The sequence below is a fragment of the Pseudophryne corroboree genome, chromosome 1 (genome assembly GCF_028390025.1).
Source record: "Pseudophryne corroboree isolate aPseCor3 chromosome 1, aPseCor3.hap2, whole genome shotgun sequence".
In the NCBI taxonomy this organism is placed as follows: domain Eukaryota; kingdom Metazoa; phylum Chordata; class Amphibia; order Anura; family Myobatrachidae; genus Pseudophryne; species Pseudophryne corroboree.
The window spans coordinates 1,032,695,057-1,032,709,197 of record NC_086444.1 but is presented as its reverse complement, the minus strand read 5'-3'; the positions used below and the strand labels follow the sequence as shown (position 1 = coordinate 1,032,709,197).

At 43.0% G+C, this 14,141-nt stretch overlaps 1 long non-coding RNA gene across 1 annotated transcript; it reads left to right on the top strand.

Annotated features, from left to right (window-relative positions):
* The first annotated feature begins 1,109 nt into the window (after nt 1-1,109).
* On the top strand, nt 1,110-2,205 carry LOC134985369 (uncharacterized). Its single transcript, XR_010191802.1, has 3 exons — nt 1,110-1,142; nt 1,967-2,059; nt 2,147-2,205. It is a non-coding gene; the product is annotated as an uncharacterized LOC134985369 (long non-coding RNA).
* The last annotated feature ends 11,936 nt before the right edge of the window (nt 2,206-14,141 follow it).

The following is a 14,141-nucleotide window of genomic DNA, read 5'->3' as shown; positions in this document are numbered from 1 at the left end:
TCTTTCCATTATCATCTTTCTTTCTCCCCCCCCCCCCCATATTCTATGTAATTTTGCAATAAATATTTTTCTGAAATTTGATATGAGTTGTACATTCAGAACTGTATTGCAGGGATTAATATTGTGTGGGATGATTCAATATACATTCTGTAAAATGTCTATTTTTATTATGGAAGCTAATGTATTTGTGGCATGAATTATATTAATATCCTTATCTGTACAAATGGAGCCCTATTTCATTAATGTATGAGTAGTATATTAAGCTGCATATTATTCACCTCCATGGTTTGGAGAGGTTCCCTCACTGTAAAATAGTCAAATAAGATGTAACGGTTTTTAATAATACCAGCCTGGTAGCGCATTATATTTCTATAATTATAGTTCATGTCTAGAACAATTTCACACATTATTAATAGTAACTTAATCACTTTTAAGGTCCCTTCGGTTAATCTGGCTTCTGTACACTATAAGTAGATTGTAAAAACACGTCCAGTTTCGTCTATTTCACTAAGTTTTCCGTTTTTATTGGCCCATTAACAACAGGTGATTGCTTCCATTAAGGAAGTACATAGGCGGCTTCGCGCAGCGCCGGTTGTCATGGCGCTGGAGCGCAAGCCGCTCCACTTCCGCACCACGTGACTGGGTCACATGACGCGGACGGACGGGGAAGGTTCCCCGGGTAACTCTTATAGCAGGGATTGTGGCACTAATGCCGAGCAGAGAAACGCTCGTTTACAATTTAATTAGATTAGGTAAGAAGTTTGGCCAATTAGCTCATGGTTGCATGTAGTTGTTTGTAAGGTCTTTGATCCGTATTTTATCACTCCCAGCAGTTGGGCACTTAGTCACTCCGAACTATTCAGGCGTACACTATATTATTACTGCACTAGTAGAACACAGATCATTTGTGGATTATATATTTCACTGCAGCAAAAATGACTCAAATACTAATTCAGTTTCACATGTTTATTGATCAGTTAATTGATTGATTGGCTGGTGTGTGGAGGAGATTGACACAGGCCTTATGCACATTAGTTTAATTGGGGAAATGATGTCAGATAACTTCCCCTATAAAAGTTTGAATTTAGCTCCCATGGTCCATTGCAAGGACACTGGAGTACCACTGGCTGTCTGTTTGGAAAGTAAGGATTTTCTTTATACCTTTTAGAAGAAGGCTTCATTTAATCTATATGTATATTTTTTTGGTCAGACTGATAGGCACTTAATCCTTTAATGTTTTAATCCCTCATTCTCCAATTCAGACTTTTTATAGTGCCAAGTGTTATGTACAAAAAAAGTGACATTTAAGGGTGATTTTTGAACACACATTGTGCCTCATTTATGAGTTCTAATCAGTATATATAGGAATCACTATAAGCCTGTTAGCATGTGAGCAACAAATGATATCACAATTTTTTAAACTATCACAGAGGACAGGTGATACAGTTTGTAGTTCAGTACCGCTACCATACTTAAAATCATTGGTTATTATCTAATTGACCCTTAGGTTTTTTCCTGTGTGAATCTGTATGGACAGCTTATCCGTTCTTAAAGACATACCTTATGTGTCAAACACAAACGTGAAATACAGATACGGATCTGTATTTCACGTTTGTGTTTGACACATGAGGTATGTCATGATGCTTTAAGAATTTCATCTGTAATAACCTTATAAATATTTAAATATCTATATATTTGTAGAGCTTGATTAACGCAGTTTACTGCTATCATTAGTCATTCATAGTGTATTTCTATCAGGAGACTCTGTATATAAGAGTCAGCTTACACTGACCATTTAGACAATTATATTGTGATCCATGTATTAGACGCATGTGTGTTTTCCTAATAGAGGATAATAGTGAGGGGGTGGATAATCAAGCTTTCCCTCCCTCCTCTTTCTTTCTTTTTTCCCTCTCGGTTTAGATTGGATTAGATATACACTAATTAAAATCAATTGATTTGTTAGGTCCATTTTTGGCAGGATCTTGCTGTTTTCACCTTCCTTTTGAAAGTTAGAAACATAGGAAATAGCTGAATTCTGATCAATCGAATATATGAGGTATGTGACGCTTCTACTTTATGAACCATACAATGGTTTATAAATCAATTTTTTGATAGTAATATGAATCAATTATCTTTTAATTAGACTGGCTTGAAGCTTCGGCAGTCTCCTTTTTGATGTTTTGAAGTTATTCTTTGAAAAGTCCTGAGTGTCCACTCTGATTGATCACATTTTGATAAATGTTAATACCAAAAGGTATGTAAAATACCCAATGATAATAGATATTATATATGAGTTTTATGATCACCACCTGACTGAGTTCTCATTTTGTTGTCAATAGCCCAATTATTGTCTCTTCGCTCTGTTTCACCATGTCTCGCACATCCTATTGTTCATTGACTGTTCTTTGTACCATACTATTGCTATTATATGATTTTTACTGTAGTGTATAAATACTGATTGGCTGTCTTATAATTTTTAGACATACCCCTGATGAAGTCTAGTTACTAGACGAAACGCGTTGGGTTGTTATATTTGATGTTATCTCTGAATAGTATATGAGGAAGATTAAAGATACTGCACTAAGTTGCCGATATTCCTCTATCAACTTCAAAGATGGAGTAATCGAAGAGAAATTACATCATTTTGTCTGTGTAATATGATGGACTTGCTTCATTGCTTCTGTACATTTTAATAAATTTTTTATGAAAGAACAGTTCATGTTTATGTTTTAAAATCAATGTTAATTGTGAAACCCACTGGGTTCCCTGTATTTATAGGTAAAAATAACCTTTGGGTGCCAATTTCCTTTTTTTTTATATTTTCTGTATCTAGTCCCTCCTAACAAGGGACTTAGTGAAATAGGCAGCCCCTCCCAAGGAGTACTGTATCTTATTGTATCTAATTAGCCTTAGAACAGCGCAGAAGGAGAGTATTTGGTTGATATATATATATATATATATATATATATATATCACTCACTTCTCCAGCGATGCAGAAAAAGTAGACAAGCCAGCACTCACGTGTAGATGAAAGAAAAGCAGGATTTATTCCTTTACCAAACGGCATGGTGAAGTACAGCAAACACAGCCCGACGGCTGTTTCAACCGACTGGTCTTCCTCAGGGGCTAACCACACTGTTGTCAGAACACGAAATATAAGCCTCAAATGGCACCACAATCAACCCAGCAGCATCAGGACGTGGGCTGAGACAAGTCCGGGCATGTCTAATGCATCCCCTGCTGTCTCCTCTCACTCCATGACACTGTTAACTAAGCTAAACAAACTTTGGGCCAGATGTACTAAGCTTGGAAAGTGATAAATATCACTGTGATAAAGCACCAGCCAATCGGCTCCTAACTGTCATTTTTCAAACACAGCCTGTGACATGGCAGTTAGGAGCCGATTGGCTGGTGCTTTATCACAGTGATATTTATCACTTTTCAAGCTTAGTACATCTGGCCCCCTGTGTCATGCATAGCAACGGCTCCGGAGCGCGCCAAAACGTGCAGCGATTGGTCTCAGCAGCCTGACTAGTAAATGGCATGCTGATAGTGAGGGGATTGCAAGGACGCTGTATATCAAAACAGAAGTGAATGAAATGAAGTGATGTGTTTAAAAAAGTATATATATATATATATATATATACACAAACAGAAGACATAGCACTCACCATATCAAACTTGCCTATCCTCAACATGATGTGTGAAACAGTTGCCAGGTTTTAAGACTCTGGGCGTGATGTACTAAAGCAAAAATGCGGTAAAACCTGCGAAAAACGGGGGTTTTACCACATTTTAATATTTACTAACAATAATATGTCAATACATCCCGCCCTCTGTGATAGTGTAGGACCTGCATGAAGGTGGGGTACCTTGGCGATTGGTTTGCAGGCTTCTGTGCATTGGCCAATTCACTAACTGCCACCTGATACTTATTCCAGTGTCATCTGCTGATGTAACTATGTTTATTTACCCTGTACTTGTCCTATATTGTCGTCAACTGTAAGTTGCTGTTTTCCTGTTTGATTATTTATGTACTCTGTAATTGGGCGCTGCGGAACCCTTGTGGCGCCATATAAATAAAGGATAATAATAATAATAATAATAATAATTAATAACTAAACCCCATCATTTATTTAATGATGTGTTGAGGATAGGTGAGCTTGCTATGGTGAGTGCTGAGTTTTCTGTTTGTATGTATTTGAGTAATGTGCTTATGGGCTACATGCACCCCACCCTATGGGAGGTAAGTGCAGTTGTGTTCCCCCGCTTCTGGGGTGGCGAGTGCTGTGGTTACATGCACCCCACCCTATGAGTGGTAAGTGCATTTACGTACCTGGTTTTGTATTTGTGTGTAGATAGATAGATAAGATTTTAAACCTACTGGTAAATCTTTTTCTCCTAGTCCATAGAGGATGCTGGGGACTCCATAAGGACCATGGGGTATAGACGGGCTCCGCAGGAGACATGGGCACTCTAAGACTTTATATGGGTGTGAACTGGCTCCTCCCTCTATGCCCTTCCTCCAGACCTCAGTTAAAGAACTGTGCCCAGAGGAGACTGACAGTACGAGGAAAGGATTTTTGTTAATCTAAGGGGCGAGATACCTACCAGCCCACACCATACACACCGTACAACATGGAATATACCAAACCAGTTAACAGTATGAACAAAACAGCATCAGCCAGAGACTGATCACTACTGTAACATAACCCTTATGTAAGCAACAACTATATACAAGCCTTGCAGAAATTGTCCGCACTGGGACGGGCGCCCAGCATCCTCTACGGACTAGGAGAAAAGGATTTACCGGTAGGTTTAAAATCTTATTTTCTCTTACGTCCTAGAGGATGCTGGGGACTCCGTAAGGACCATGGGGATTATACCAAAGCTCCAGACCGGGCGGGAGAGTGCGGATGACTCTGCAGCACCGATTGAGCAAACATGAGGTGCTCATCAGCCAGGGTATCAAACTTGTAGGATTTTGCAAAAGTGTTTTAACCCGACCAAGTAGCTGCTCGGCACAGCTGTAATGCCGAGACGCCTCGGGCAGCCGCCCAAGAAGAGCACACCTTCCTAGTGGAATGGGCCTTTACCGAATTTGGTAACGGCAATCCAGCCGTAGAATGAGCCTGCTGAATCATGTTACAGATCCAGCGAGCAATAGTCTGCTTAGGAGCAGGAGCGCCAACCTTGTTGGCCGCATACAGGACAAACTCGAGCCGTCCTGGCTACATAATTTTTTAAGGCCCTGACTACATCAAAGGTCTTGGAATCCTCCAAGTCACCCGTAGCCACAGGCACCACGAAAGGTTGATTCATATGAAACCACGAAACCACCTTAGGTAGAAATTGAGGACGAGTTCTCAACTCCGCTCGATCCACATGGAAAATCAGATAGGGGCTCTTGTGAGACAAAGCCGCCAATTCGGACACCCGCCTCGCAGATGTCAAGGCCAACAACATGACCACTTTCCAAGTGAGAAATTTTAACTCCACCGTTTGAAGAGGTTCAAACCAGTGTGATTTTAGGAACCGTAACACCACGTTAAGGTCCCACGGTGCCACAGGGGGCACAAAAGGAGGTTGGATGTGCAGCACTCCCTTTACAAAAGTCTGGGCTTCTGGGAGAGAAGCCAATTCCTTCTGAAAGAAAATAGATAAGGCCGAAATCTGCACCTCAATGAAGCTTAACTTAAGGCCCATATCCACTCCTGTCTGTAGAAAGTGGAGAAAACGACCCAGCTGAAAATCTTCCGTAGGAGCATTCTTGGCTTCACACCAAGAAACATATTTCCTCCAGATACGGTGATAATGCTTCGCCGTTACCTCCTTCCTAGCATTGATTAAAGTAGGGATGACTTCCCCTGGAATACCTTTCCTAGCTAGGATTTGGTGTTCAACCGCCATGCAGTCAAATGTAACCGCAGTAAATCTTGTAACACACAGGGCCCCTGTTGCAACAGGTCCTCCCTGGGAGGAAGAGGCCACGGATCTTCTGCGATCATTTCCTGAAGATCTGAATACCAGGCCCGTCGAGGCCAATCTGGAACAATGAGTATTGTCTGCACTCTTGTCCGCCTTATGATTCTCAATATTTTTGAGATGAGTGGAAGGAACACATAGACCGACTGAAACACCCACGGTGTCACTAGTGCGTCCACCGCCACTGCCTGAGGGCCCCTTGACCTGGAACAATACCTCCAAAGCTTTTTGTTGAGGCGTGACGCCATCATGTCTATTTGAGGAAGTCCCCAACGACTTGTTATCTCTGCAAAGACCTCTTGATGAAGTCCCCACTCTCCTGGATGGAGATCGTGTCTGCTGAGGAAGTCTGCTTCCCAGTTGTCCACTCCCGGAATGAAAACTGCTGACAGAGCGCTTACATGATTTTCCGCCCAGCGAAGAATCCTGGTGGCTTCTGCCATTGCTGCTCTGCTCCTTGTCCCGCCCTGGCGGTTTACATGTGCCACGGCTGTGACATTGTCTGACTGAATCAGAACGGGTAGGTTGCGAAGAAGATTCTCCGCTTGTTGTAGGCCGTTGCATATGGCCCTTAATTCCAGCACATTGATGTGTAGACAAGCCTCCTGACTTGATCATATTCCTTGAAAATTTCTTCCTTGTGTGACTGCTCCCCATCCTCGGAGGCTCGCGTTCGTGGTCACAAGAACCCAGTCTTGAATGCCGAACCTGCGACCCTCTAGAAGGTGAGCACTCTGAAGCCACCACAGGAGAGACACCCTGGCCCTGGGGGACAGGCTTATTCTCTGATGAATTTGTAAGTGGGACCCCGACCACTTGTCCAGAAGGTCCCACTGAAAAGTTCTCGCATGGAACCTGCCGAACGGAATGGTCTCGTATATTGCATTGATGAACTGACACTCTTTTTGGTTTTAGCAGGTCCCTGACCATGTTCTGGAGTTCCTGGGCTTTTTCCGACGGGAGAAAAACCCTCTTTATTTCCGTGTCCAGAATCATGCCCAAAAATGACAGCCGAGTCGTCGGAACCAACTGCAACTTTGGTAGATTTAGAATCCAGCCGTGTTGTTGTAGTACTCTCAGGGAGAGAGACACGCTTTTCAGTAACTGATCTCTCGATCTCGCCTTTATCAGGAGATCATCCAAGTATGGGATAATTGTGACTCCTTGCTTGCGCAGGAGCACCATCATTTCCGCCATTACCTTGGTGAAAATTCTCGGGGCCGTGGAAAGCCCAAACGGCAACGTCTGAAACTGGTAATGATAATCCTGTACAGCGAATCTCCGGTACGCCTGATGAGGCGGATATATGGGGACATGAAGGTATGCATCCTTTATGTCTAGTAACACCATAAAATCCCCCCCCTCCAGGCTGGAGATCACTGCCCGGAGAGATTCCATCTTGAATTTGAACCTTTTCAAATATAGGTTCAGGGATTTTAGATTCAGAATTGGTCTGACCGAGCCATTAGGCTTCGGGACCACAAACAGGGTTGAATAAAACCCTATTCCCTGTTGCCCTAGGGGAACCTTGATAATCACCTGCTGTTGACACAGTTTTTGTATGGCAGCTGAAACTGTTTCCCTCTCTGGGGGAGAAGCTGGCAAGGCCGTTTTGAAAAATCGGTGTGGAGGCACATCTTCGAACTCCAGTTTGTAGCCTTGGGATACAATTTCGATCACCCAAGGATCCAAATCCGACTGAACCCAGACCTGGCTGAAGAGACGAAGACGTGCCCCCAACGGTGCGGACTCCTGCAGCGGAGCCCCAGCGTCATGTGGTGAATTTTGTAGAGGCCAGGGAGGATTTTTGTTCCTGGGAACTAACTGTAGCTGGTGTTCTTTTCCCTCTACCTTTACCTCTGGCAAGGAAGGAAGAGCCCCGACCCTTTCTGAACTTATGCGAACGAAAGGACTGCATCTGGAATTGAGGTGTCTTCTTTTGCTGTGGGGGGACATAAGGCAAAAAAGAAGACTTACCTGCGGTAGCTGTGGAAACCAGGTCCGCGAGGCCCTCCCCAAATAAAACTTCACCCTTGTAAGGCAAAGCCTCCATATGTCTCTTTGAATCAGCATCACCTGTCCATTGACCGGTCCACAGGTACCTTCTAGCAGAAACTGCCATGGCATTGGCTCTTGAACCCAACAGCCCAATATCTCTCGCAGCCTCTCTCATATATAACGCTGTGTCCTTAATGTGACCCAAGGTCAACAAAATACTCTCCTTATCTAAGGTGTCAATGTCCGTTGACAAGTTATCTACCCACGCTGCAATTGCTCTACCAACCCATGCCGACGCTACTGCTGGCCTGAGTAGGGCTCCCGTATGCGCGTAAATTGATTTTAAGGTAGTTTCCTGCCTGCGATCCGCAGGATCCTTTAGGGCCGCCGTGTCCGGGGACGGTAGCGCCACCTCTTTGGATAAGCGCGTCAAGGCCTTGTCCACCGTGGGCGAGGATTCCCACCATAACCTGTCCTTTGAGGGGAAAGGATACGCCATAATAATTCTCTTGGCAACCTGCAGTCTCTAGTCTGGAGTTTCCCAAGCCTTTTCAAATAAAGTGTTCAGCTCATGAGATGGGGGAAACGTTAAATACTCTTGGCCACTCTTGGGTGTAACCTCGCATCATCATAGTCGACACTTGAGTCAGAATCCGTGTCGGTATCAGTGTCTGCTACCTGGGAAAAGGGACGTTTATAGGACCCTGAAGGGTCTTCTGACACAGCCAAAGCCATGGATTGACTCCCTGCTTTTTCCTTGGACTCTGCTTTGTCCAATCTCTTATGTAATAAAGTCACATTAGCATTTAACACATTCCACATGTCCAACCAATCAGGTGTCGGATACACCACCACCATCTGCTCTGCATCCTCCCTAAACGAGCCTTCCGCTTCAGACATGTCGACACACACGTACTGACACCCCCACACACACTGGGATATATGAATATGGGGACAGCCCCCAATAAGGCCCTTTGGAGAGACAGAGAGAGAGTATGCCAGCACACACCCAGCGCCACAATATACTGAAACCAAAAGTCCCAGCCTAAATAGCGCTATATAAATATACAATTTTGCACCAAATAATGTGCCCCCCCCCCTCGTTTTTGCCCCCTGTTACTGTGTTCAGCAGGGGAGAGTCCGGGAGCAGCTTCTCTGCAGCATGCTGTGGAGTAAATGGCGCTGGTTAGTGCTGGAGGATCAAGCCCCGCCCCCTCGACGGCGGGCTTCGGTCCCGCTCATTTATTTATACTGGCGGGGGTTATATAATATACTGCCTCCGCAGTATCTAAGAATGCTGCCAGTTTCATTTGAGGTAATTATTGCTGCCCAAGGCCCCCCCCTCCTGCGCCCTGCACCCATGCTGTGCCTTGTGTGTGTGTGGGAGCAATGGCGCGCAGCGCGACTGCTGCTCGGTACCTCAGTGAAGATCTGAAGTCTTCTGCCGCCTTTGAAGTCTTCTTGCTTCATATACTTACCCGGCTTCTATCTTCCGGCTCTGTGAGGAGGACGGCGGCGCGGCTCTGGGACGAACAGCGAGGATGACACCTGTGTTCCGACCCTCTGGAGCTAATGGTGTCCAGTAGACTAAAACGCAGAGCCTATCAGTAAAGTAGGTCTGCGTCTCTCCCCTCAGTCCCATGAAGCAGGGAGCCTGTTGCCAGCAGTGCTCCCTGAAAATAAAAAACCTAACAAAAGTATTTTCAGAGAAACTCAGTAGAGCTCCCCTGCAGTGCATCCAGTCTCCTCTGGGCACAGGATCTAACTGAGGTCTGGAGGAGGGGCATAGAGGGAGGAGCCAGTTCACATCCATCTAAAGTCTTAGACTGCCCATGTCTCCTGCGGAGCCCGTCTATACCCCATGGTCCTTACGGAGTCCCCAGCATCCTCTAGGACGTAAGAGATAGATAGATAGATAGATAGATAGATAGATAGATAGATAGATAGATAGATAGATAGATAGAATCTCCTTACATTCAGAGTTGTTCGCTCGCTAGCTGCTTTTAGCAGCATTGCACACGCTAAGCCGCCGCCCTCTGGGAGTGTATCTTAGCTTAGCAGAATTGCGAACGAAAGATTCGCAGAATAGCGAAAAGAAATTTCTTAGCAGTTTCTGAGTAGCTCCAGACCTACTCACAAATAGCGATCAGCTCAGGCCGTTTCGTTCCTGGATTGACGTCACACACACGCCCAGCGTCCGGCCAGCCACTCCCCCGTTTCTCCAGACACTCCCGTGTTTTTCCCTGGCATGCCTGCGTTTTTCTGCACATTCCCAGAAAACGGTCAGTTTCCGCCCAGAAACACCCACTTCCTGTCAATCACACTCCGATCACTTCAACGATGAAAAATCTTCGTTCGGGCGTGAGTAAATCTACTAAGTTTTGTGGTAAAATACTAACCGCATGCGCACTGCGAACCATGTGCATTTTTGCCTTAATCGCTCCATTGCGAAAATCGGCAACGAGCGAACAACTCGGAATGACCCCCATTATTCGGTATTCTTGCTATAATCATATTTCTTTACATTTCAAAAATAAATTACAGAAATACCCTAAAGGAGACACCCATAGAGTGGCAATACAACCTGTGGCAAGAACAGCAAGCCACCGAGCCTGCTGCATAGCGAGCCCATAAGTGGCTCCATTGTGCCTGCTCCCCCGACAGCATTCTTGGGGCCGGGATCCCGGGTGCTGGTTGCTGACCTCTGGTATCCTGACTGACGGCATTACAGCCCAAACCCCGTATGTTTATAGAATTTAAAGTGGTCATCTGCATTTCCACCCATTTAAATATGCCTTTATCCTAATAAGAGATGACTTAAAAGCAACAACTCCATGACAAAGAGGAATAAGTGGTTAATGTATAGGGAAATGTCCTCCCAACTAAACGTAGAAAAGTACCAACATAATTGTATAATAATTCATTTTTTCTGTATTTATTTTACTGTTACAATTTAACTTTATGTAGAATGATCTTAGTTATAACTTCCCCCCTCCAAAAAATAAAAAAATGCCAAACAGATTATATCTATGTAATAAAAGGACCCAGTATTCTAGCAGTTAACAATACCTGTGACTATCTAACCTATTATGCTGTGCCCAAAGGACTTATAAACTGGGCACAAACTGTACTCGCACACCGGCATCCACTCTTACACCTGTTAACTTTCTCTTGGGCAAGGATGAGATTAGGACATGTTCCTTGCACTGCAGACAGCTGCCGGAGAGGCACCTGCACAGCCCATTCTATAGAGGGTCCCAGTGGCTTTGGGATAGACTGTGGTGGTGTGGTTACAGCATGGCTACATGGCTATCTGTTTGTTCAATAACGCTTGGAAGCACAAGTGAGCTCTGTATTAAGGAAAAGGAGGGAGCCCTGTGCCGACTCAAGACTCCTAGCCTGGTAAAAAAGGGAATCGTGTAGCTTTGTTCCACAGAACAGTGTAGAACCTTTGATTTCATGGAGATGATTATATTTATTCTTACCTACTCAAGGGTGAAACCCAAGAAACAAGGGATTGTCCCATTCAGAGCTATTGCTACGAATTAGCTCCGGAAAAAGAAAAAAAAACACTGGCAGCTTTTTTCTTTTGTTTCTTTTTTTGTAGGGATTTGATTGGAAATCGGCCCTACACAACTTATTTAAAGAAAAGATGCAAAGAAAAAAGAATACAGACATATTAATTCATGCATTGTGGGAGAAGGGAAAACATGTTTAATCACAATCTGCTGTGAATCAATCTCCCCTTGCTAAGCCGATCTCACATATTTAATCTTTTTTTGGAAAGCTAAACTGTGTCAGGTTCGACTTTTGCCCAACAAATAAGAATTGAGGCTATAAGTCCTGAATACAGATGCCAAATAATAACCACAGCACAATGCAGAGGTACCCAACACACAATGGTCCTTCATACAACTACAAGGAGTAATAGAAAGGACTATGGGCCCATTTATCATTGATCGCATATTCAATGCAATCTGGGAGAGATAGTGGGTGAGTGTATCATTATATACCTGCAGGTACACAGATTCCCTGCATTGTGCTCTGTATGCTGTCGGACATGCACAGCGTCCATTTCCGGTGGAGGGTTCCGAGGGGACCCGCCAGACGGGCATTTTTAATGTGTTTTAAGAGAGGAGAGGGCCCACGTGCAGCCTCCGTTGCGGGCCCACTTCTCTCCTTCAGCGAGTGGACTCTGGCATTATGCCAGTCTACTGCGCATGTGCAGGTCTTCAGGAACATCTTCAGTGCGCATGCGCAAATCACTTGAAAATGGCCACAGCGGCCATTTTCCAAGTGACTTTTATCTGCAGTGCAGGGCTACCACAGCGGGACTCTGGAGGGGTAAGTATAAATGATGGGTGCAGGGTGTGTGATGTGGGCTCTTCTGGACCCAGGGGCCCATGTGCACTGCACTCCTTGCACCCATTATAGAAACACCTATGACTCCGGACCTATAGCTGCAATGTAAAAAAAAAGGCAGACTAGATAAATCTATGTTTCTATGATGTGTAGTCCATAGGCTACAACAGGCAATTGTAATCTGCAGATGGCGGTAACTGTGGGGGTCAATTCTGGTAATTGATAAATCTAGCAGCATGAAGTGACGTATTCTGTGTCAGCGTTTCTATCAGAGATCATCAATTATAGTAAATTATAGTAAAATAATAACGCCTTGTTTATGGAGTTGCTACAATTGTTTTAAAAGTTGTGATTTTATTTACAAAAAAAAAAAAAGATTAAAGTGAAGACAAATGTAATAACATATTAATGAAAATGGTATAAGGGAATCCCACTACACTCCAGAAGTAACACATAATAATAATAATAATAATAATAATAATAATAATAATCATCATCATACCTGACTATTGGAGCTAGGACCCACCACCTAAGTGGGAAGACGGGTCTGCTGTTGGGATTCCGATCGCCGGCATTTAGTCGCCTGTCGGGATTCTGGTGTCGGGATCCTGAACGCTGGGATCCCAACAGGCGGTATATTAGCCATATACCGTATCATTATGTATGTGGAATTCTTTATCGTTATTTGTCATTTAGATAACTTTTCTAATATGTAGAGAATAATTAAATATTTTTCAGAAAAAGTATTACAATATTAATTATTTTTCCTACCCATTCAAAGAAAAAAAATAGATCTATTTCTCTTCCTTTCTGAATTTGCAGATACTGTATAAATAGCAGGCTCTGTTCAGTAAGTAATAGGTTTAGTACGCCTTCATTTTCTTCAATTTTATGTCAATTAACTTGAGAGCAAATGTGAACAAAATTTCTCTTGAAGCCATTCACAACCATGCACAAGTCTTTATTATTAAGAGGAGAGGGGGTATTTACCATAGGCAGAAATTTTCCCCAGTTTAATATATCTGTGCTCTTAGTTGACAAACCAGGTAAAAAATAATATTTTTTCAAATTCAATATTTTTTTTTTATAAAGTTTGCTTAGCTGGATTTGGCAGTTGAATTTGACTATAAACACACTGAGTTTGAGAAACATACAGTCATACACCTGTAATGAAGAATACCCCAATACCATGATTTACTAAATTACTTTTAACACTGTCCTTTCTAACACCATTCATGCTCATACAATATCAGTGTTCAATATAACTTAAAAAATAAATAAATGTTATATATATATATATATATATATATATATATATATATATATATACAGGTTGAGTATCCCTTATCCAAAATTCAAAATCACACATTTTTGGTTCCCCTACTGAGATAATGACACATACATCTATATATTATATTATATTATATTATATTATATATCTATATAATATATCTATATATACACATAATATATAATGTATATGTCATTATCTCAGTAGGAGACCCAAAAATGTGGGATTTTGAATTTTGGATAAGGGATACTCAACCTGTGTGTGTGTGTGTATATATATATATATATATATAAAACTTTCCAGAGGGCAGCACTTGGAGACTGTGAACTTAGTGAACCAGTGAAGAAATGTATTCAACATTTTGGGGCCCTTGTCCCCTTCGTCAGGATTTTGCTGTATTCTGACGAAGGGGACAAGGGCCCCAAAACGTTGAATACAATTCTTCACTTGTTCACTAAGTTAACAGTCTCCGAGTGCTGCCCTCTGTAAAGTTATGTGAGTA